Genomic DNA, 25,161 nt, shown 5'->3' with positions numbered 1-25,161 from the left:
GCTCCATTGGGTGGGTCGTTGTCTCCAAAGGAGTGTGGATGGTATTCTGTTCGTACCCATTCTACATACGTGGCCAAACCATCTAAGCCTTCGCTTCTGGATATGGTCGGCAATGGTTGGTTGCTGTTGGCATCTGGCGCGGATGGTATCATTAGTGATGCGGTCGTGAAGAGAGATGCCCAAGATCTGCCGCAGGCATCGCATTTGGAATACCTCAAGTTTGTTCAAATCTAACTTGAGACAAATCCATGTTTCCGATCCGTAAAGAAGAATGGGCAGGATCAAAGTCCGGAAGAGTCGGACTTTAGTCTTTGTGGAAATGTTGGTCCTCTTCCACAGACACCATTTGAGTGAGGCGACGCAGTGGCCGCCTGTCCAATTCTGCTGTGGATTTCCATGGTGGATGCAACTTTCTTCTCCTGGACCAGCGACCCAAGGTATTTAAAGTCCTGCACTTGCTCGATCTGGACGCCTTCGAGATAGATGGTGGCTTGCGACCCATCTGTTGTCAGGGCCTTTGTCTTACCAGCATTGATCTTCAAACCGTATGGCCGGGCAACGCGGGCAATGTCGTAGAGGATGTCCGTGGCTTCAGCGTCGTTACCGGAAAGGATAGCACTATCATCAGCAAACATCAGGTCAGTCACATAGTGATCCTTGTCATATTGTATGCCCTGTCTGTTTCTGAATGCTTGCCTCATAATGGCGTCGACCACGATGTTGAAAAGCAACGGGGAGGCAACATCCCCTTGGCGGACTCCAGTTTGGATGGTAAATTCCTCAGATAAATCGTTCTGGATGCGCACCTGGCTGGTTAAACCGTTGTATGCAGTTTGGAGGAGTGTGATGACTTTTCGAGGTACATGTTCAACCTCTAGTAGTTTCCATAAGGCAGGCCGGTGGACACAGTCGAAAGCAGACTTAAAGTCAATGAAAACAATGACGGTTCGCTGTCCACACCGGATCCTCTCCTCCATCAGCTGACGAATGGCAAAGATTTGATCACAGCATCCTCGCCCGGGTCTAAATCCTGCTTGTTCTTCTCGACTGGTTTGCTCGCGATGTTTTTGCAGTCTCGACTGGATGATCTTCACAAAGACCTTTCCGATGATGGAAAGGAGGCTGATGCCACAGCAGTTCTTGCAGTCCCGGTTATCACCTTTCTTGTGGATCGGTACGATAATGGCTTCCCTCCATGTTAGCGGAATTTGTTCAGTGCACCAGATGGTTTTGAGGAGCGAGTGTAGTCGGCGAAGCAGTACATCTCCCCCGAATGATCGCTTCTGTGGTGACTTGGTCCACTCCTGGTGCCCTGCCATTCTTCAGGGATTGTATGGCTGCTTTCACTTCTTCTACTGTAGGCTCAACATCGACCATGGAGACCTCAGGGGCGTCGATCGAGAGTGCTGTTGCTGGCGGTCCCTGAGGTGGGTCGTGATTATACAAAGCTTTGAAGAATTCACTCCACCATTGCAGGCGTTCGGATGGTGATCGCACGAAGGTCCCATCAGCATTCTTGATGTTGTCACTAGTCAATTTGGTCTTTCCACTCAGACATCTGAGGGTGTGGTAGAGATGTGCGGTACTCGTTCTTGGATGCCGCCACTTCAAGATCGTCTGCCACTTGGTTCCAGTAAGCTTCTCTTTCTGCTGTCATTCTTTGTCGGACTTCTCGGTTTAGGTGCCGGTACCGTTCAAAGTCGACCAATTTTGCCTGTTTCCGTTTGTCCACGAGGTCGAGGCACTCGTCTGATATCCATGGTTGCGTTCGACGTCGGGCAGGTGGACATAGGGGCTTGGCACATTCCAGGATGGCATCAGAGATCTGCTTTTCTTCTTCATTTATATCCTCGGGCACGGGCAGCATCTCGAAGCGGTTGGATAGGGTGAGACAAACACTAAGAATGGAAGATATTAAAAATAATTGGAAAGTTTGGAGATGTGGGCAGTGGAAAAGATAAAATGAGTCTAAAATGAAAAATGAGGTGGTAATAAGAACAGATGTTTGACTTAATCAGGTGAAAAAGAGAAATTGGATTGGACATGGGTTGGGAGATGAAGGGTTTATGAATGGTGTGGAGGGAAGTTGAGGAAGACTGAAAAAAATTATATATGAATTGAGAGGAAGTGGTGGATATAAGGAGAAGAGAAATGCTGAGGATAGGGAAATATGCAGAAGTGGTTGCCAAGTGTATGCTTGAACCTACCCTTGGCAGAGCACGGATGATGATGACCTTCTCCACTACCGAGATTAAACATATCTAGTTGCCCACTTATCTTGAGCACTCTTTGTCAATTGGCAAGCCAGCGACATCTCAAAATCCAAAGGGATTCCCAGTCCAATGATGATGAGTCATGATTAACTGTAATTGGTGCACTCATCTGCAGCCTCTTTTCACATGACTGGGTAAATAACTACCGTTAGTATCTGCAGCCTTCACAACATTCACACTTGGGTTTTATTGTTAGGGTCTCCTCTATAACATCACTTATTCCAGAGTTCAAATACACTAGCACAGGGGTATCCAACAATTTTAGTTAGAGGCTGAAACAGATAAAATGATGGTCACGGGACAGTAGGGTCTCACGGGTAGCAGGCCACAAGAACACTTCTATATCATTAATTATGCATTTTTTGAAAGAGAATTAAATTTTTGTTATCAACTTTTATATTTATTATTTACTTTTAATAATTAAATATGAAAATCCCCAAATTATTACATGACATTTAATTTTTTAAATACTGAGGATACATAACATAAATTGTTTATATTCCGGGACAATCACACAGTCAGAGGAGTTTACAAGATGGAGAGAATACAAGAAACAGCACTGTATTTAGCAGTCATCGGCTTGAAGCCCGGTCACTCAAGACATGTGTACTTATGCACCTTCACACATGACCACTTGTTGTTATTTGGTTTTTAGGAGCATTAGCAACAAAGACCATATTGCTCCGGGATATTGGTGGTATTACCAATACAAATAAAAACTGGTCAATTTGAAACTATAATTTGTGGCATTAGTTCAAAGGGCTACAGGTTAAGGGCTAAGGGATACCCCTGCACAAGCACAATATTTTCTGACCAAAAAGGTAAAGATCATTATTGTGAAGATTGACACAAGGTACTCATTCAACTCACCAGCTGGATTATTCATGATTGTACTGTTTCCATTCAGCAAAGGTTATATATCATTCACTCTTTTCCCCTTTGTATAAATAAAATTCCTTTCTCCATTCACGTCTACTGATTTATACTCATATTTTGCTTGAGTAAATGACCTGTTATTTTGTTATAAGGGCTGGAAAATGCTTTTCAGAACTACATGGATGCTTTATTTCCTTAGTTCTAGAAAGGCATTAACATCAATATAGGTGATCATAGCAGCTTCAGAGCTGTTGGTTGTCTATACTGATGAAGTTTGTTAAATCCTTTTTCTTCCATTTGGGAATCTTCCTAGTATAGTACTTCCTAAACAAAATGGATGAACTTGTGGTTTTGATGGATGTTTTGTAAATAGCATTAGCAAGGTCACATGATGCAAGAAAGCAAGCTTATATAGCATCACCCAAAAAAAAAAAAAACAACAACACACACACCCTGCTCATTTCACTCGCTCCAAATGTTTGTCTAGTTCTGCTTTGAATATGTTTAAGCTATCAACTTCTACGACAGATGAAAGTTTGTTCCAGCAACCAACCACCTGCTAGCCAAAGACAAACTTCCACACATCTATCCTACAACTGTCTTTCCTCAATTTGAATTTATGCCCTCTCAGGTGATTATTCTGAGCAAGAGGAAGAATCCCATCAGCATTGAGCATGCTCAAACCATTCAAGGCCTTATACACCTCAATCAGATCACCTCACAGGTGCCTAGTCTCCAGACACTGTAATTTGCAAAACTTAAGCCTTTCTTCGTAAGAGCAACCCTTTGTTCCATTCACTAATCTTGTTGATACGTTACTCTGGGGTTACTGCTTCCCATATGCAATACTTTACATTTGTCAATGTTAAACTTCAGTTGCCATCTCTCAGCCCATCTGCTCAACTTTTCTAGATCCTGTTGCAGCAGCGTACTGTCATTAACAACCCTGCCAAACTTCGTATCATCTGCAAAATTGGACATTAAGCCTGATATACCATTAATATCATTAATGAATACAGAAAACAATGGACCCAACACTGAACCCTGGGGGAATCCACTAATAACATTAGTCCACGAACTTCTCTTTCTTGGTGATTCCCATCTACTTGTGATTCTTGTTCTCTCTCTCTCAGGGTAATTCAGAATTTTTTTTTTTTTTTTTTTGGCTGGTGCAGCATAAGCCTCAGGCTTCCTTGCACCATATGCTAATAATAATAAGAGCAGTGTCCATTGATTACTACTCTCTGTCTTTTCCCACTCAACCATCCCTTTATCCATAGCAGCAATTTGCCTCCAATGCCAAACTGCTCCAATTTGTGCAGCAGTCTTCCATGTGCAACAGTATCAAAAGCCTTTATAAGATCCAAATACTGTATATGATATCAAAATTATTCTTTGCATCCAGTTCCTTTGGTGACTACATTATAGTATCCAATCAAATTGGTCAGACAAGACATCCCCTTAACAAATCCATGCTGTGTCCGAGCTATAACTGAAATCTTGTCTTCTTTAACCAGTGCGTACATTAATTTCCCTATAACAGCCAAACATGCTGCTGTTAGCTAAACTAACAGGTCTGTAATTACCTGTGTCTCCCTTTGATCGTCATTTGTGGATTGCGGTCACATTTGCCCATCTCCAGTCCATGGGTACCTCCCCTGAGTCCAAGGAAGCTCTCATAATTATGGCAAAGGGTTTGCTTACTTCTGCTGCCTTCTTTAATATAACTGGATAGATCCCACCCATCCCAGGTGCCTTCCTTATGTTTATCTTCAACAATTTCTCTCCTCCATTTTACTCTCAGTTATTACAAGATTATCTAGCTCACTGCCAGAGTTTAATAGACCTCTGGCATTCTCCTCCCTGAATAACTCCTCAGGTGTGAATGTAGATGCAAAATATTCATTTAGTTTGTTAGCTACCTGAGCAGGATCATCAACACTTGAAACATCGATATCAAGTGGACCAATCTGACTCATCCCCTTCCTTCTAGAGTTCACATAAGTAAAGAACTTTGCTGTTTTCTTTGCATCCTTTGCCTGCCTAACCTCCTTTGTGACTTGGTTACAGACCAGCTTATATCTATCATAGGCTTCTGTGTCACCTGTTAATTTATATGTATCCCATCCATTTTTTTTTCTCTGCCACATGTCTAATTAGTTCATATGACATCCATTTAGGCCTAAATCTTGAACAATATTTCTTACTTGGTATGAAAAGCCTAGTAGCTTCCAAGATTAATTCTTTGAATACTTCCCATTTTGAATTTGCTGTTGGTAACATCATCAGTTGGTCCCATTGTATAGAATTTAAATACTGTCTCACCACCATAGTCACCTTTATGAAAGCAAAAACCCTTCCATACACCCTTCATGGTAGTTACCTCTTTGAATAAATCCCACTGCAGCACACTGTGATCACTGCCACTAGTGGTTCCTTTATCTGCAGATTCTTAATGCATGAAGAATCACTACTAATAATCAGATCAGTGTAGAAAACAATCATCCAATAAATCCATAAAACCCTTGCTAGTGTGTGAGTGACCAAATCACAAATTCCAGTCAATCTATGGCAAATTAAAATCCCAAAATTATAGGACACTCTGATTTACTGGCCCACTGTTTCTCTGTCCAGTTTTTTATTATACTCATCATTAGGCATATAACACACTCATCCTCTCAATTTTCCTTTCCCAGTGCTTATGTCACACCTGACTCGACACGGCATTGTCCAGCCATGTTGACTGGCTGTACTTCCTTGGATTTTATGTTTCTTAACTAATAGCATAACCCCTCCTTCCTTCCTGTACATTTTTTTTTTTTTTTTTGATTTGGTAGTTGTTGGCGCATCGGTTCTGTGGCCATATTGCACCTCCCAAGGTTTTTGCAGTACTTTGATCCAAGCCCGAGGCAGGAATCGAACCCGCGACCTTTGGGTTGCCGGGCAGGTACTTTACCCACTCGGCTAGCCCGGTCAGCCTTCCTGTACATATTGTACTCCCAAATTCCAGTTCTGCATTCCTTATATCTGTGTGACATCATGTCTCTGATATCAAAACAAAATCTGCCTTTGATATTTTGACCAATATCTCAAATTCATCAAATTTATTTACCAAACTCCTAGCATTGGTGTACACGCAAGTATACATGCACTTGTTCCTATTCTTAGCTACCCTAACATAGCACATATAGTTACTTGTTCTGCAATGACTCCCAGCAGTCTCTGAAATACTCTGCACCTTGTTTTATCCGGTGCTGCTCATTCCAATAGAAGCAGTGCAAGAATCACTTTCACACCTGCCAGTGGCTACTGTTAATCTATTTAGTCCGTGTACCCCCCCCCCTCCAAGCTAGCAGTTTTCTGACCCACCTAACACTGCTGCGATAGCATCAGCAAATATTCTTGCACCCTTTCTATTTAAGTGTATCCCATCCCTGTAAGAAGCAGTCTCTCCTGTCAACAAGCACAGACCAGGCTGAAAAAAATTCTGCCCCTTGAGCCTTGCACAATATCTTCAGGGCCAAATTGATTGGCAAGGCTCTCAATCATATACTCCCTGCTATCGTGTCTGGGCAGAATTGCAGACACTTTCAAATTCAACCCTAACCCTCGGCTTTTTTTTTTTTTTTTTTTTTCAACATTGACCTGTGCTTGTTAAGTAATTCCGCCGGTCTCCTATTCTTATTTACTAATCACACATTAGTGCCAACGTGTACAACAATATCACCCTTTGTGCCCTTTAAAGATGATACCTGCTCTACGTCAATAACCTTTGCCCCTGGCAGACATACCCTGGTCCTGTGCCACCTATCGTTTTTGTGCAATATGTTCCCCATTTCCCTGACAATAGAGTCATCAACAACAGCGAGTTCCTTGGGGACCAGTGCATTCTGCTTGGGGGTTGCTGCTGTGTTGCGTGATGTTCAAGTGCAAACTGTGGTATTGATGTTAGCAGCTGAGAGCTCAATGGGCCCTCAATTTAAATCCTTCGAGGGAATCCAATCTGTCCTTCATGCTCTCATATAGGTCCATAACAACACTGAGTTGGCGCTTGATTTCCTCACGCTCCTTACATCGTGCACACACAAAGACATTCCTCTTGGCAATATCCTGTCCCGTTCCTGAATGCTCCACAAACATCAAACAAGCAGTGCATTTCAAAAGGCTGTGATTCAGAGGCCAACTGTCCCCCCCCAGTTCTCCCCTGAGCCACAGCATTCCCATTAGTCTGAGCCTTTTGCTTTGCTGCTCTGAGGCATATCTATTCAATTTCAAATAAAATTCCAGTACAAAATATAACCCTAAACGTATATCCCAATGGAGTTATAACACTATATATATGTTTTTCAGTATCGAATATTATCTCTGAGTTACATTATATATGACTTTCTTATCTCCTCTCAAGTTATATATGTAGTTTAAAATATGATAAGTATGTAGTTTAAAACTTGCTACTATTATTAATTTATAATGTTACGTTTGTAAAAACTAGGTCATTTATATATTTAGTTAAAAAAGTACAATTTAACTGACAATGAAATTCAATGAAATTAATAAATTTTACTGATTAATTGATACTACTATATTCGCTATTTAATTTTTTGTTAAACCTTACGCTATCTAGTTCGGGATAAAAGTTGTATAGTATAACAATGGCGGCAAATTACAAACACAAGGTATTAATTACTTTCAAAATCACGCTATCTAAATTCAAAATAAACCACGGAGCTTGTCTAAGTCTATAAGCTACTTATAGAAAATTATTTAATCTAACAATTAAGTCAATAAATCGGCTAAATATAATTAAAAACTTAGCATTAGTGGGAGCTGCAAAATTTGTCTAACACGTGGAATAGATACCCTTTACCAATATAATACTAAGTTTTACCACTTACCAAAAATAACCTAGAGAATCTCTAAGTTCAAATTAAACTAAAGTATTGTTATTAGGAATATAAAGCAACTCTAGAAAATAAATTAAACTGCCAATTTTAGACCAAAAAGCATTGTGTGTTTCTTGTATTTTCTCTATCTTGTGAACTCCTCTGACCATATGTCCTAGAGTATAAACAGCAAATTATTTTATTTATATAGATTTATACTGCACCCATGATTTTCAGAAGATCAGTAGCACATCTCTACTCTCAACCTTCCTTTGTGACTAACCATTCCATATCACAGATATGCTTTCTGGAAGTTGCTTTGATACAAAGTAGTCTTACCAGACTCAGACAGCTTTTATCAAAAGCATAACCACCCCACCCCACCCCCATTTCTGCCATATCCTTCCTATATGCACTATATATTCCAAAATGAAAAATTCCCTATAACAGGGTGTCACATTCACACTAATCCTTATCAACATATGTAGACTTAACAGCTTAAATTCATCTATTTCAGTGATGCTACACTTGACATATTAAACTGTTTGTACAGTAATGTCAGGTGTAGTGTTTTAATTTCATGGAAAAAAATCTCCATGATATGGACATGCAGATTTCAAATTTGATCTCTTCCAGGATTTTAGATGCGGTGTACTTCACACTTAAGTATTTGTGTATTTTATTCCTTTCTTCTTTCAATTAAAACATTTCTAGTAAAAGCTCAATGGAACTGTTACTCTTTTTACTTGTTTTAACTTGAAACTATAAAGACACTCCTAAACAATAAGAACTATTAGATAAACTTTACATAACAGTTCATTAATGTAGTTTAAAACTTGCTACTATAATGCCATGTCAAGGGATCAATATCTAGAAATAAAGAGATTTGTACATCTGGCTGATAATAATGAAATTGGAAATTGTCAAGATCGAGTGTACAAAGTTAGGCCAATAATGAATATGCTCATAAAACAGTTTTGCCAGTGGGAGTTTTTTCACAAGGAACTGCCAATAGACGAGTGAGTGATGATGAAGTATTTTGGACATAATCAACCAAACAATTTATTAAGGGGAAACCAGTGAGGTTTGGTTGCAAAATTTGGATGGTAAGTAGTTCTTGATATTGCTACACTTTTGACGTCTATTGCAGAAAACCAACTAAAGAACCAAAAATGTGAAGAGTATACCTGTAGGTGCAAGGGTGGTTATTGATTTATTGGAACATGTGCCGGATCCATCAAACCATGTAGTTTTCTTTGACAATTATTTTAAAGTACTTGTTGATGATATTTTTGAAAAAGAAGAAGAAAATAAAGCCACAGGAACTGTGAGAGACAATAGAGTTCAAGACTGTCCTATTATGGCATCTAAATAAATGAAAAAAATGGAAAGAGGTACTCATGACTATAGGTTTGATGTCATCAACAGCATATTATGTATAAAATGGAAAAATAACAACATATGTTCTATTCTTACCAATTATGATTTTGTTGAACCATTACAATACGTAAAACTTGGTCAAAAACTGCAAAAGCTAAAGTCAATGTACAACCTGCATCATTTGCATTGTAATAGTGGAATGGGTGTCATAGATACCCATGGCCAAAGTATATCTTTGTATGGGATAGCAATAAGAGGCAAGAAATGGTGGTGGGTCCTATTTACATACATGTTAGATACAACCATCACTAATGCGTGGAAGTTGCACTAAATGACAGCATAAATAAAAATGAATCGGTTAGATTTTCGTCGAAACATCATATGAAGTTATTAATATTTAAATATGGCTCGACATAGCTGAGTGGTCAAGCATGAGAGTGCTGTAGCATGTATGTTACAGTTGATTGTGGTTCAAGCCCATATGACTGCTAAATATGATTAACAATTGTATTCACTGTCAAAATTATTAGCTGTAACCTTTTTGACAATAAATAGTTGTAAACTCCTTTGACTCAGTGGTTGTGCAGGATTACACTTTTAATGTTCTAACTTGTCAGAGTCTATACTAAAGTTCAATCAACTTTGGTATACCACTAACACTAAATTACAAGACAGACAAATACAAAATGTTTAAAACTGAAAAATCTTTTCTGTTTTATTATATGCACATCAGGCCTACACAGTTTTCTTCTAGGCAAGCCAGCCATTAACAAGTACAATAAACATTCAAGATTACATAAACATCTGTACTGTACAGGTTGGTGGGCTTGTCAGCAACAACACAATCAAATCGTTTTTTTAAAATACAGGTCTTGGTAAATGTATCAGCACAGCAATTTCCTACCTTCTATCAATAATCTACAATAATTATAAAGCTGCAACTGAAATTGCTGCCTACGTATATTTCTGAAATGTTAAACATACTCTGATTCAGTAAATACATATTAAACAAATCCTCAGCATTTTTGAGGGGGGAAGGGGGGGGAAAGCCCATTCACATTATACCAGGATATTAACAACAGGTTGAGTATTTAAATAGTGGTAGTTTATTAGTTCACAAAACATTAAGTACACTATCTGTAAAAAAATAATAAATAATGAATGCTAATTGCCTGGAATTAAGAATCAGGCATTCAAAAACAAATAAGCACCAATAATTTGCTTATGTTTATTAAAAATGGAGTAAAAAAGCACTCCTTATAACTGTCTCATTACATAAATTATTCTGTAAAATTACAATGGACATATTGCAGTACTAAACATGGAACGTTTTTTTCGGCTACATAAAAATTTTAGAGGGCTAGCTTGCAATTTAAACAAGTAGAACACAGTACTCTGAGTTCTATATCATTACAGTTCTAAAATATAATAGTAAGTAGAACCAAAATCTTTGACACTGAAATAAATCATATTTACATGACATTTCACTATATATAATAATAAAAACAAAATTCGAAAGGTAGCAAGTATTTATAGTTGCTGACACAGCAAACAGAGACTATCTACATAGTAACAGTTGTATGTATCTAAATATTTACTGTACGTTCACTTATAACAAATATCTTCACTACTCTGATGAACTAATCCTTGGACCCCAGATTTAATGTGATAGAAGCTCAAAAGTATTTAAAAGTAACATCAGTAATAATAAAACAGGAATGTTGATTTTGGCAAGTCAGTCAAGTTAAATATGAGAAAAATATACTGCTGATGTACCTACTATGTGAACTACTTTGAACCATATGAAACAAAGGGTTTGGAACTAAGGGAGGATAGCCTTTTTTTTAAAGCTAGTTAAACACTAGCTGCACAAGAATTCCACACTTATTAAACCAATAGCAATTTGCACTGATATTTAAAAATCATGCCATCTTTATTCATTACCTTTCCAGAAATTTCAGTAACATCTCTTATATTAAGATTAAAATTTAAATTTTAAGTATGCTATAAAGAACCTTATCTTTTTAATAATGAAAGAAAAATGTAACCATAATTTTATTTATAAAAGATGGAATAACAAAGCATTGCCTACAAAATAGAAAAAAAAAAAAAAGATTTTATGTGGGTAAAATGTATAAATACAGCTCCAGCAAACAAGTTCAGAGATATTATCGAAACTGCATGTTCGCACATGCACTCCCAGCTCTTTATTCAAGTAAAAATGTTTAATATCAATTGAAAATATTTAATCTACATATTTATTCAGAATAAATATTAATTTCTGAAATATGCTTATGATCCTTCCACCATTTTTCTATGAAATTGCAGATACTGCATATCTTAATACTGCATATCTTAATTAAAGAAACAGATTTGAGGAACTCCAACTTGAAAATTAAGAAATCACTTGTTTACTTATATTTGCTATCAAATAAAAACTTTGAGCTAGTACTTCATAAATTAATTCAGCATTTCTGAAAGTGGGATACATACAAAGTTGATCTGAAAAAAATCATTAAATGCTTCACATGAAGAAAAACCACTCTACTTTTCCTTTAATTTACAATGCTGAAAAGTATAAGAAACTATGCTAAGTTTTGGCAGATATTCAAGTATATTTCATTAAGCAGTACAATATCTAACATATTCAGTGAAAAATATGTAATACAATGTATGTATCTATGTACGTATGCATGCATGCATGACTCTGATGATACAAGATGCAAGGAGATGGAGTGGCATGCCAGGCATGCAATTTTTTTGTGGTGGTGGGGATTAGAATTTTTACAAAAAAAAAATGTTCCCCAGAGGATGGGGAAGCACCAAATTTACAGTTTGCTTTCATATTACAATTCAGGAGTCAAAACACAGAGTAAAAAAATATGTGGAGGTCCTTGAAGTTCTCTTCTGTAACTAGCTGCATAAAAACAATGATATAACTGACCATTGTAAAGCATTTACACAATATGCTCTCACTGAACTGTGTGTGTGTGTGTGCGCCCACATGCACCATTTAGCAACAGAAAATCTTCTCTAAGGAGAAGTAAGACTACGTAAAATACCACAGAATAAAAATGGAATGTGATCCTGAGATAGCACTGGACAATACAAAATACTTGTTCTGGAATAAATGTATATGAATTTGGAAAATTTATTTATAATGAAAAATCAGTTCAAAATTGATTGTTTCATTTTTGCATGCAAGCATAACTACTGAAAACAGCATGAGTGTGGACTATTAAAAATATGTGAGTTGTAAATATACACTGGTATATTAAATATGATAAGTTGGGACCTGAGCTTTGTTTTCAGCTAACATATTATCAGATTGGTGAGTGGTGATCAAAAACAAATTGCAAACAATAAACCTGTCCCAAAACACATTAATGTGGCAGCAGTGACACCACCAGTTGTAACAAAAATGGTGGCATGGGAGTCGATCACACATTTTTAAAATTTTTTTATTTCTGAAATAACTTTCTGGTTTTATTGAATTCTGCTTGGAATATACCATTGACTTTTATTAATGGACTGCAATACTTATTAAATATATATATATATTTTTTTTTTTAATAAAAAATGCAATAATTTAAAATTTCTTCATTTTTTATATCTCTCTTTATTAATAAAACTTTTATTGAGCCAAAAACAAAAAGAACATTATAAAGGGGGGGGGGGGAATATATATATATATAAACAGGAAACTATTAGTTTTTTCTATTTTCAAGTTTCTAAAATGAATTCTTTTCTAGAGTATTTTGTATTTATTATTATATTTTTATATGTATGCATTTGTATTTTTTTTTTAAAATCATACTCCTTTATTCCTTTTCTATTTCTCTCTTCTACTCCATTATTTTTATATCCACACTAATATTCTTTGTGGTCATGGGGTTTTCTCTGTCAGTGGCCCTAATCCATGAATATTTTTTCTTTTTTTTATATTTTATTTATATATATTTTTGTGTACACATTGTTTTATGGTTAGAGGTAATTGTATAGTGATTTAGCTAAGTAGGCAAAATTAGTTAAGTAATCAGGATAGAAATAGACATGCCTGCCCTTATATTACATTAATTGCTCAGAGTGTGGAAAATTTTAGTTGTAGGAAAGTGAACAGTATATGATTGAAGAATATAAAGTTCGTGCTTGGGGTCATCCAGGAGTGCAATTTCCTGCCTGTGCTAGTAACGGCCCTGGACATGGCAAATATGTGTATCTATAAGTAGTTGTATGTATACATACAACTACTTACAATACTGTCTTATATTTAAACTATTGCTATTACAATCTTAAACTGGCTGATATACGTGAACAATATCTTTTCAGGATGCCTCACTATTTCAGCAAAATATGCTGAAATAGTCCAAATATGCAGCCTATAATATTTCAATAGTTTCCTGCACATATACCCTTGTAGTGTAACCAATAAATTTAATTTAATTTTAAACGAAATTAAAGGGCTGTTACTAGAACAGACAGGAAATAGTGCTGCCGGATAGCCAGAGCACCAACTTTATATTGTTCAGTCATATACTGTTCACTTTGCTACAACTAAAATTTTCCACTCTGGGCTATTAATGCAGTACAAGGGTAGGAGTGTATTTCTATCCTAATTACTTACCTAATTTTGCCTCCTGTGAGCTAAACTGCTATACAATTATCTGTAACCACAAAACATACACAAAAATATAAATATATATAAAATATATATAGGTTATACTAACAAGCTCTATCTTTGCAGCCAGTTGCAAGATAAGCAAATGCGTGCACACACACACATACGCAATAAAAGTATGCAAGGGTTTCGTTTTTAATTACCCCTACACAAGTAAGAATTTGCATAAGTTGGGGTTCTCCCTATAGAAAACTATTGTACTAAAGTAAAACTAGAATGCCCATATAACCATGTATATAAACTTTATTAGTATAAACAATGTACATAAATGTTAAATAATGTACTGTCAAGACAAGTCCATCCTCATAAAGGGTGCAGCACCCTTAGGAAGTTTGAGACATCACATTACAGGTTTGCCAAACTCCAAAGAGGAGCTAAATTACTTTGTGATAACCAAAAGGAAAGTGGAAGAGAAATTGTTGAAGCTGAATAAAAAAGGTGCCAGTAGTGGATGGGATCTATCCAATCATATTATGGGGGTCAGGAAAGGAGCAAACTCTTGGCCATAATTATGACAGCATCCATGGATTCAGGGGAGGTCCCTATGGACTGGAGATGTGTGAATGTATCCTCAATTCATAAAGGGGGATCAGATGGTGACATGAGTAACTACAGACCTGTCAGCTTAACATCTGTTCCAGGGAAAATAATGGCATCGCTAGTTAAGGAAGTAAGGCAGGACCATCTGGAGAGGAATGCAATTATATTGAAGTCAGAGCATAGAATTGTTATGAGCCAGCCTTGTCTAACCAATCTGATAGGTTACTATGGTGCAGTGACTAAGGAAGTGGATGCAAAAAATAATTTTGATATCATATACTTGGATTTCAGGAGGGATTTTGATACATTTGCACATAAAAGACTGCTGTATAAACTGGAGCAATGTGGTATTAAGGGCAAGTTACTGCTATGGGTAAAGGGGTGGTTAGGTAGAAGAGGCCAGAGGATAGTTGTCAATGGGCACTGTTCTTCGTGGACTAATGTTATTAGTAGAGTTACCCAGGGTTCAGTGCTGGACCCATTGTTGTTTTCAGTATTTATTAATGATATTGATGAAGGTATATCAGGCTTAAGGTCAAAATTTGCAGATGATACCAAATTTTGGCAGGGTGGTTAACGACAGTAATGATGGTATGCTACTGCAACATGATTTAGAAAAATTAGGTCAATAAGCTGAGAAATTGGAGGTGAAGTTTAACGTTGACAAATGCAAGCTACTGCATATGGGTAGCAGTAATCTCAGAGTAACTTATCAACTGTGTGAAACTACACTTAGGGAAGTAGAATATGAAAAAGACCAGGGGGTAATTGTGCAGTCAGATATGAGATCCTGTGAGCAGTGCAGTCTTGCTACCAGGACAGCTCATGGGGTTTTGTCAATATACAGAAACTTTGCTAGTAAGGATAAGGAGGTGATTATCCCCTTGTACAAGGCCATGGTTAGACTGCATCTAGAGTATTGTATACAGGTCGGGAAGCAGATCTGCTGGAATGGATGCAGAGAAGGGCAACCAGATTTGTGTGAAAGGATGCTCTTACCTAGAAAGAGCTTCAGTTCTGCAAACTGTTGAGACTAGTCACCTATGGGGTAATCTGAAGGTGAATGGCATTCTTCCTCTTGCTGAGACTACACATATGAGGAGGCATAAATTTAAGTTGAAAAAGGTTGGTTGCAGGATTGATGTGTGTGTGTGGAAGTTTGCCTTCAGCCAGCAAGTAGTTGACTGTTGGAATAGGCTTCCATCTGTTGTGGTGGAAGTGGATGGTTTGAATAAATTCAAGGAAGAGCAAGACAAATTCTTGGAGAGTAAGAATGGGTGAAGTGTGCACATTGTTTTTTTTTTTTTTTTCAGGTTGATACTATATAAGCTTGCTTTTTGGCATCATTTGCCACTACTACTACTGCATTATCATTCTTATTAACCCATAAGGTGTCATCCAGCTCAAGTATTCAATTCTTATTCATCCAAACAAAATGAAAAGCCAACACTGCACATCTGCTATGATGCTGAGCTTCCTCCTTTTTTTCTCATGAATCATCAACTGTCACTGTGAAAACAAACAAGTCACAAACATAAGTATGAATTAGGGGATCAGCTGCATATGAGCAGAGTACACTGTACTCTGAGTTCACACTTTGCGACCCTACCATACATAAAGTATAGAAAATTTATGGATAATTCACTTTTAAACAATAATTAATAATGTACAACTAATTTTAATTTTTCCTGAATTAGAAATATATATATATATATATACTGAGTGAATATGTATGTTATTATAATGGATAATTAATAAATGTAATTGCTACGGACATGTAATAGCAATTTACCTGAAATGTAATGAATAATTTCTACAAACATACTGCAGAATCTACTTGCTTTGCTTTTCCTCCCTATGTAAAAGACAATGGAATTTTAAAGCTTATGGTTATATATATACAGTTAAGCAAATTTTGGATCGCCTGTGTCTTTCATAGAGATGCAGTTCAGCATGTTGAATAATAATGCAATTGAGCATTTTGATTACTGCTTGTGAAAATTCTGGTTAAAACAGATGGAAATTCTGAAATTATTTTATACCATGAGGGTATTATTTAAATTTAAAATCCTTATATATCTCATTTAATTTTGTAATGTGCATCTATATTACATGCCTAGCATATTTTCTAATATGGTATTATTAGACATTGTGTAGAAAATAAATTGAAATAAAAAAATGATAAAATTTCATTAAAACACTAAATATTTATTTAATTATTATCTACAGCTTTTAACTATACATAATAAACTAAACAATGAAGAATAAGAGTACCATATGAAAACTAACGGTACCACATATGAAAACTAAGAGTACACACTCATACCACATGATTAAAGTAATGTAAAGTAGAAATAGCATTAAACAATTATGACTTGAACATGTTTCCATTATTTCATGTAATAATGGATTCCGTGTAGCTTTTTTTCAAATTGCACGGAATATCTGCACAAGCCGTTTGCATCTTTATTCTACTAGAAGTTCACTTTTACCTAAAAATTGACACGAATTAACTTATTTAATATGAAATATATTAAAAATAGATTAAAAGTACAAGAGTATTACATTATATACTAAGCGTATTTTATAAGATCAGTGCAAATATAGTACAGTGAATACAGGACATAAAAGCAAATTTGCTATCTGACTGTTAGATAAGGCACACATTTAGAAATGTTAACAGGTTCATGGCAACTTTATGGACTGACTGCAGTTGACAAGTAAGTAATATAGACTTCAGTAATTGTACTGAAGTTTTACTGCCAAGATTTTAGCAAATTATACAAAAGGATGATTGCTTATAATATACCTGCCATGAAAAGAGGCCTGATTGTCTGAGCATAAGGCATACATAACCACAATTACACTAAATTAAATAAACACATGCATATTAATTATCTAAAAACAAACAGCTTAAAGCAAATAATCAATTATAAAATACATAGTGAAGATTTCTTAAAATAAATTAACAAAAAAGTTATAACTTTTTTGTTAATAAACATCACTTTCTGAAACGAATAACTAGCAACAAAATAACAAATGAACTGGAATTTTCTAAATCCAGAATAGGTTGAGTTTATCTGAAATGCTGAACTGATTAACCGAAAAACAGAAAAATGTAAAATTATAAAACGGAGCCTGTGCAACAGCTGACTGATAAATCTTATTAATCAATAAAGTAAACCAAACTATATATATAGATAAGAACATTTTCACCTGGCTACTTAGAGCTGCATCAACATGGAGGGCTACTTATGAAAAAAGAAAAAAATAATCATCTGAAATACTTTATTAGTACTGAGTAAATAATTGAAGTTTTTCTTCCAAGTTTTTAACAGATTATACAAGAGGATGATTGCTTATAATACATGAAATGAATAACTAGCAACTTGAATGCAAAAATATATGCCTAATCATTTTTTAATTTAACTGAATGGGTTAGAAAAGCTGGATATTTTATAGTCTGGGATATATTCAGAAATCACAAGAGTGAAAGTCATTTGAATGACTAGCTGGGACATGATTTTCCTTTTATTTTTAATTAAATGTATCTGCAAACATTACAGGTGTATGAAACATTTCCACAGCACTGAAAATATTAAACCAATTGCTAATTTTGAAGTAATTAATTCTATGCTTATACTGGACTTCAGTGGAATATCAATTCTACTACACAAACTTGCTTGTTTTGGTAAAGAGAAAGTAGTGATGCCCTTCAGTTTTATGAAAATCCCTATGAGGGTTACTTGAAATTATCCCATGGGCAAGTGACTAGACTGCCAGTATAAATAGATGGATGTTGTGTTTGTGTGTGAGAGAGAGAGAGATTAGCATTAGCATTAGTAGAGGCATTTGATGCAAGAAAGCAAGCTTATGCAGCATCAGCCAAAAAAAAAAAAAAAAAAGTAACATAAATAAATAAAAATAACCACTTCCACTTCACCCCTCTGTTCGTTCGAAATACCTGTCCAGCTGAGCCTTAAACTTATTTAGGCTATCAACTTCCACGACAAGGGATGGAAGTCTGTTCCACCCACCAACCACCCGCTGGCTAAAGGCAAATTTCCGCATATCTATCCTACATCTGTCTTTCCTCAATTTGAATTTATGCCCTCTCAGGTGATTTTTCTGAGCTAGAGGAAGAATCCCATCAGCATTGAGCATGCTCAAACCATTCAAGGCTTTGTACACCTCTATCAGATCACCCCGCTGGTGCCTAGTTTCCAGACACTGTAATTTGCAAAACTTAAGCCTTTCTTCGTAAGAGAACCCCTTTGTCCCATTCACCAATCTAGTTGCCCTTCTCTGTACTCGTTCCAGCAGCTCTACATCCTTCCTGAAATGAGGCCTCCAGGCCTGTATACAGTACTCTAGGTGTGGCCTGACCATTGCCTTATACAAGGGAATAATCACCTCCTTATCCCTGCTAGAAAAATTCCTATATATCATTGACAATACACCATGAGCTACTCTTGCAGCTCGTCTGCACTGCTCAGAGAACTTCATATCTGCCTGCACCACCACCCCCAGGTCCCTTTCATTCTCTACCACTGTCAGTGTAGTACCACAGTATTATTCTGAAACATGCAATATAGATGGTTACTGAGTTAAGTTAATAAAAATTCTTATTAAGGCTAAATATATCACAGCTTGCATGAAGAATTTAAGTTTATGATCAGAGGGTACTTTTTCTATGGTGTGATTAAAATTTGGAAACTACCAATTTAATTTTAACATAGTAGAAAGCAGTTTCAGAATGACTAAGTTCAGCTTGCTGCAATAAGTAAACTTGTAAGTTAATATGTTGACAACAAATAATTATTATATATATATATTTTATTATTTTTTTTTCCCATTGATATTTTGTCAGTAAATGTTTCTTACTAACACTGCCTAAATTAATTTTGATATGAAATCTAGTGCCTGGATAGAGTGTAGAGTGTGTTTAGTGTCAAACGGCACCCCCCATCTCCACGTGCTATATATTGTGGGTGTGAAACAGAACACTGTCAATGCCAGAGGTTTAAAAGTGTATGGATTTTGTGCATGTGTAGTGTCGTGTACCGTTGTTCCTCTGGTCATTTAGCCGCTGGGCCCCTAATGGGACCCAACGTTGTCCACACTCTGCCTCGTGGAGGCAGACCAGGTACACCACTATTATAGTTATTTACTCTGGCAAGTCCTGCCACCTAATCTCCTGAGATTTCAGTGGCTAGGACCTTAAAAAAATAAAAATAAATAAATAAAATAAAATAAAATAATAATGAATAAAAAAAAATATAAAATTAAATAAAAACAATAATAATACCTAGATACAGTAAACCCCCGCTATTCACGGTCGCCGATTTAATATAAAATGAAACAAAAAAAAAAAAAGAAAGAAAAAAAAAGTGAATTTTAAAGCGCCGTGAACATTTTCCGGCAAAAAAAAAAAAAAAAAAAAAGCATGGGCGTGGCTAAAATTATCTTTCCCAGTCAAAACAGTGCTCAGTGGGTGGGGGGAGAGGGGTAACAAAATCGCGAGTGTGGATGTTTCTCGCTAATCCTTATTCAGTCTGTGTTATGCGCTTGTCATGGAAGGTTTCGTCGTTTGCTTTTAATTTATATGCTTATAAATTGAATAAATTTATCAATTTATAAATTTTGTATTCATATATATATATAATTTATATATTTTGTAAGCATATCAATTTATAAATTTATCAATTGATATGCTTACAAAAGTGATAAATCTACCGTTTTGCAGTGTAAAACAGACTTTTTCGAGTGTGTTAACGGAAGAAAGTGACTTTATTTTGGACAAGTTCTTTCTAATCCGTACAAAAATATGGCTACGAATAACAAGGGAAATATGTATATAAAGTGCTTCAAAGAAGGTGATGACATTAGTGAATAAAATTGAGTTATTAGATAAAATTTCTAATGGTGAAAGTGTTTCCTCAGTGGCAAAACATTATAAAATCAATGAGTCAACGATACAATCAATCAAGAAATTGGAAGAAAAAATCCGCCGTAGTGTCCGTGAAAACGCGCTAATTGCTTCAAAAAGTTGCTCTGTAACTCGTGATGTTAAATTAGAAAAAATGGAAAAAGCTTTAAATCTGCGGATAGAAGACCGAATTCAAAATAAAATTCCGTTAAGTTCACTCGTCATTCGTGAAAAGTCAAAACTCCTTTATCAACACTTTAGCAAAACTGGCAATAGCACTGGCGGGATAAATTTTTTAGCCAGTTTGAAAGATTTGTTTGAAATTTCTAATAAATATTACATTTAATATTAAATTGTTTCTTATTTTCATTTCGATGCCATATGCTTGCATTTCACTATGTACATAGTCATATTATGAAGGTACATATAATACATACATAGACAAAATTTGAGACTAGTTTTTCTTATATATTTCATACTTTGGAACGGAACCCTTTTATTACTATGGGAGCCATAACTCAGTATTCGCGTTTTCGTGGCATTTCTCAGGAACGTAACCCCCGCTATTCGCGGGGGGTTTACTGTATTTTATTTGTAAAATAATAAGAGAAGTTTACCTCAGTATAGTATGTAGAACACTTCCGTATGATACTCTCCAGAAATTAAAAAGAAAAAATCGAAAAACTTACATTGGAGTAACAAATAGTTTAAAAAATAATTAAAAATCAATTTAACACAATTAAAAATAAAATTAATTAAAAGAATTTAATGAAAAATATTGCAAAAAATTGAAAAACACTTATTTAATGAGGCCAAAATACTTAGTGTCCAACATAATTATATGCGACTATTAATTGCAGAAACCGTAGAAATTAAATTAGACGAAAATTCTGTTAATGTTCATCGGCCATATCTCATCTCCGATTCGTGAGCCTTTAAGCCCATGTGCGAAGACAAATAATTCCTATTTAAGTTTCATACTCACCCCTATTCCGTAATTTTCATTCTTATGATCACAACATACAGTCGAAAAGCGTTGTCAGCTTCAGAAAGGAAAATCGTTTTGCAATTTTTTTTGTTAAATTCTTTTAATTAATTTTCTTATTTTTAATTGTGTTAAATTGAGTTTTATTGTGTTAAATTGATTTTTAATTATTTTTTAAACTATTTGTTACTCTAATATAAGTTTTTAGATTTTTTTCGTTTTAATTTCTGGAGAGTATCATACCGAAGTGTTCTACGTACTATATTGAGGTAAACTTCTCTTATTATTTTACAAATATTGATATCAACGTAGAACGTATTGAGCATTACAGCTCTGGTTCATACTATCTAGATATTTTATATAATAATCAAAGTATTAATTTAGTAAGAAAAGGTTATTTTTTTATACTTTGCCAAAATTTTATACATTGCATGGTTTCTATACTTTAATGGTAACCCACATGCATGCACACAAGTTAAATTAAATTAGGAATGAAAATTAAATTAATAGGTCAGCAGAATAGGAAAGCCCTGTACAAATATGCAGAAAAACAATGAAGAGAAGGAGTGGACTAAATTAACAATGGGGCATTGAAGGATTGTGCATGATAATATAGAAATTATAAGGCCAATTATGAATAAATTCAACACTACAAAACACCTTTATTTGTAATTTTGTTTCCTCATTCCTTCATCGTTTTTCAATTGTTTACTCTTGTTAGCAACCAGTATGTCCTTTGTTACTTTTAAATTAGTTTATTATTCTTCAGTAGTCTTTAAGTTACTTTTTACTTGGTAGTGGTGGTGCAAATAATGTAACACAACCAGTGGTGTGGCACCTGACAGGTTTCCCCACCTTAATTTTTTATATAAAAATTGAGTGTTTTCGAATTGGCCAAAGATTACACCAATATTTCAGCTCTTCTTAAAGGATTGCAATACTTACTGCATGGACTTTCTTGATTTTTAATAAAAATATTTTAAAAAAATGTAGTGTTTTTTTATCACTTATTTTCAAAATAAAAAAATCGGAAAAAATATAAATTTTTCTGAAAATTAAAAAAAAAAACAACAGTCAAAAAATATAGATTATTCTATTATTCTGATCCATTTTTTTGGTTAAAGACTTAAGCGCTTGAAATTTTAAACACATGTATGTGCATAATATTTCTGCTTATTATATGTACAAATATGTATAAATACTTCTAAAAAAAATTTAAAAACATATGTAAATATCAGTTACAATTCTACACTACAATTTTCATATTTTTTTTCAAAATTTATTTCAAGTTCAGTGCAATTCACAGTGTATTATATGCGATACCTACTTATCTTGCTACAGTACAATCCACCTTGTGAATTGAATACCATGTTATATTTTCTGCATCTTTAGTAGCATTAGTAGAGGCATTTGATGCAAGAAAGCAAGCTTATGTAGCATCAGCCAAAAAAAAAAAAAATAAAAAAATAACCACTTCCACTTCACTCCTCTGTTCGTTCGAAATACCTGTCCAGCTGAGCCTTAAACTTATTTAGGCTATCAACTTCCACGACAAGGGATGGAAGTTTATTCCACCAACCAACCACCCGCTGGCTAAAGGCAAATTTCCTCACGTCTATCCTACACATCTGTCTTTTCTCGATTTGAATTTATGCCCTCTCAGGTGATTATTCTGAGCAAGAGGAAGAATGTGAATAGTATGTGAAAACAAAATCTTTCAAAAACAACTCCTATGTGATTGCAGATGTTTACTTAACATGTGGACTAATTTGAATATTGTATTTAAACAAGCACAGACTTTGCAATGCCATAGCAAAGTCAGTTCCCATGGTACTTGGCAAGCAAACAGAAAAAAGTATTATTTTTGAAAGACACCTGTTAGGTGCCTTGCCACCAATGTCGAATTAATTTCAATTTTGCATGTGTGTGCGTACATGTATACATAAGTTGTATTAATATATTGAATTAAATATGCATAAATGGATGTGATAGTTATACAAAGTGCCAGCAACTAGCAAGGTGAGGAAAGTAGAAAAAGAAGTGTAGTAGATTTATGAAAGGTGAAAGAAGAATGTTAAAATCCTAGAGGTTATGATAAATTAAGAAAAATTATGGGCTGAATTACCAAGCCAATATAAAGTGGGCCAACTGTAAAGGAAAATTAGTACATCAGAATAATAATATAATGCAAATAAAAATTAAAATGTTATAGCTGTCATCAGATATGGGGGGGGGACATATTTAGAAAATGGTCGAATATAGGTAATGCAAATATGCATGATCTGATATCAGCAGAAATAATTATTGATACATGATCATTAGGGGACCACACCTGACCATGTATCAGGAACTGTGTTTCTATACTTGTCCATAGTAGTAGAAGAAAAGTGAATGGCCAAAACAGTGTAATTTATTGAGGTATAAATAATTTAGTTAAAATAGATAGAAAAATGTTAAAATGAATATGTAGAATTTATTGTAGGATTTAATTTTGTGTAGATAGGAAATAAATTTAGAACAAGCAAATGGTATAAGGGTGAGGTATTAAATTGAGGAAGGGGAAGGGAAAAAGGAGTATTTTAAATAAATAAAGAAGAAAAATAGCGATAGAAGTAGGATAGTAGAAATGTTTGTTTCACCCTCATATTGCACTAATAGTTCAACGAATGGGAATTTCTTCCCGTTCTGCACAGCAGAAAGATAAAAAGCATAGAAAAAGTAATTAAAAGACATTAAGCTTGCTGGGGTTGTGAGGCCCAACCTTATAGTAAGGGCTTTGGCATTTGTAAGCATTAGTATAAAAGGGAGCTAATACCAAAATCTTGTATAGAAATATAATATATGTGTCGAACATGCCAATAAAACAAATCTAAAACAAAACCAAAAGTTAAATAAGAAAGTGACCATGTACGATACCTGGAATATTACAAGTAATGCGAAGTGAAAACCAGTCTGGCGGGAAAGAGGCTTTCTCTGATACTTTTAATATTCAGCTTATAATAACATAACCCTATATTTTGGTCTGTGTATACGGCTTTTAACACAACATTAACGGTAATGTTTAATTTATAACATTTAAAGCTATACTATTCCAATTGTCTCTCACTTTTACAATGCTTATTATAAATTATCTCCATGCACTTGTATTCTAAATACAACTATAGAGGTCACTACATTCCCACTTTCTTGAATTTCCATGCTGCTTACTATTAAGTCCGCTTCACTGCTATAAATTGCTCTATCATGTAAATATATTGTTCACTTGGTTGAAATCTGCTTGCATTCAGCTACTCTACTGAATTATTATTATTAGCCTGAGAAAGATGCAGGGAAGCCTGAGGCTTATTCTGCACCAGCCAAAAAAAATTTCCAAGTTATCCTGAGTGAGAGAGTAGAAAGGAATCACCAAGTAAGAGAAGAATGATGATATCCAGCTTAGGACCCTGGGTGTGCCAAGCCCATACTCACCATATGCGAGCCTCTGAACTGATGCACTTCATCTCCCCGTCTTTTTCCTACCAGACTGGTTTTTACTTCGCATTATTTGTAATATTCCAGGTATTGTACATGTTCACTTTATTATTTTACTTTCGGTTTATTGGCATGTGCAACACATA

The sequence above is a fragment of the Mastigoproctus giganteus genome, chromosome 4 (genome assembly GCF_048544385.1).
Source record: "Mastigoproctus giganteus isolate SK-2022 chromosome 4, ASM4854438v1, whole genome shotgun sequence".
Classification (NCBI taxonomy): domain Eukaryota; kingdom Metazoa; phylum Arthropoda; class Arachnida; order Uropygi; family Thelyphonidae; genus Mastigoproctus; species Mastigoproctus giganteus.
The sequence above is the reverse complement of the archived record's forward strand: the minus strand, read 5'-3'. Positions refer to the sequence as shown.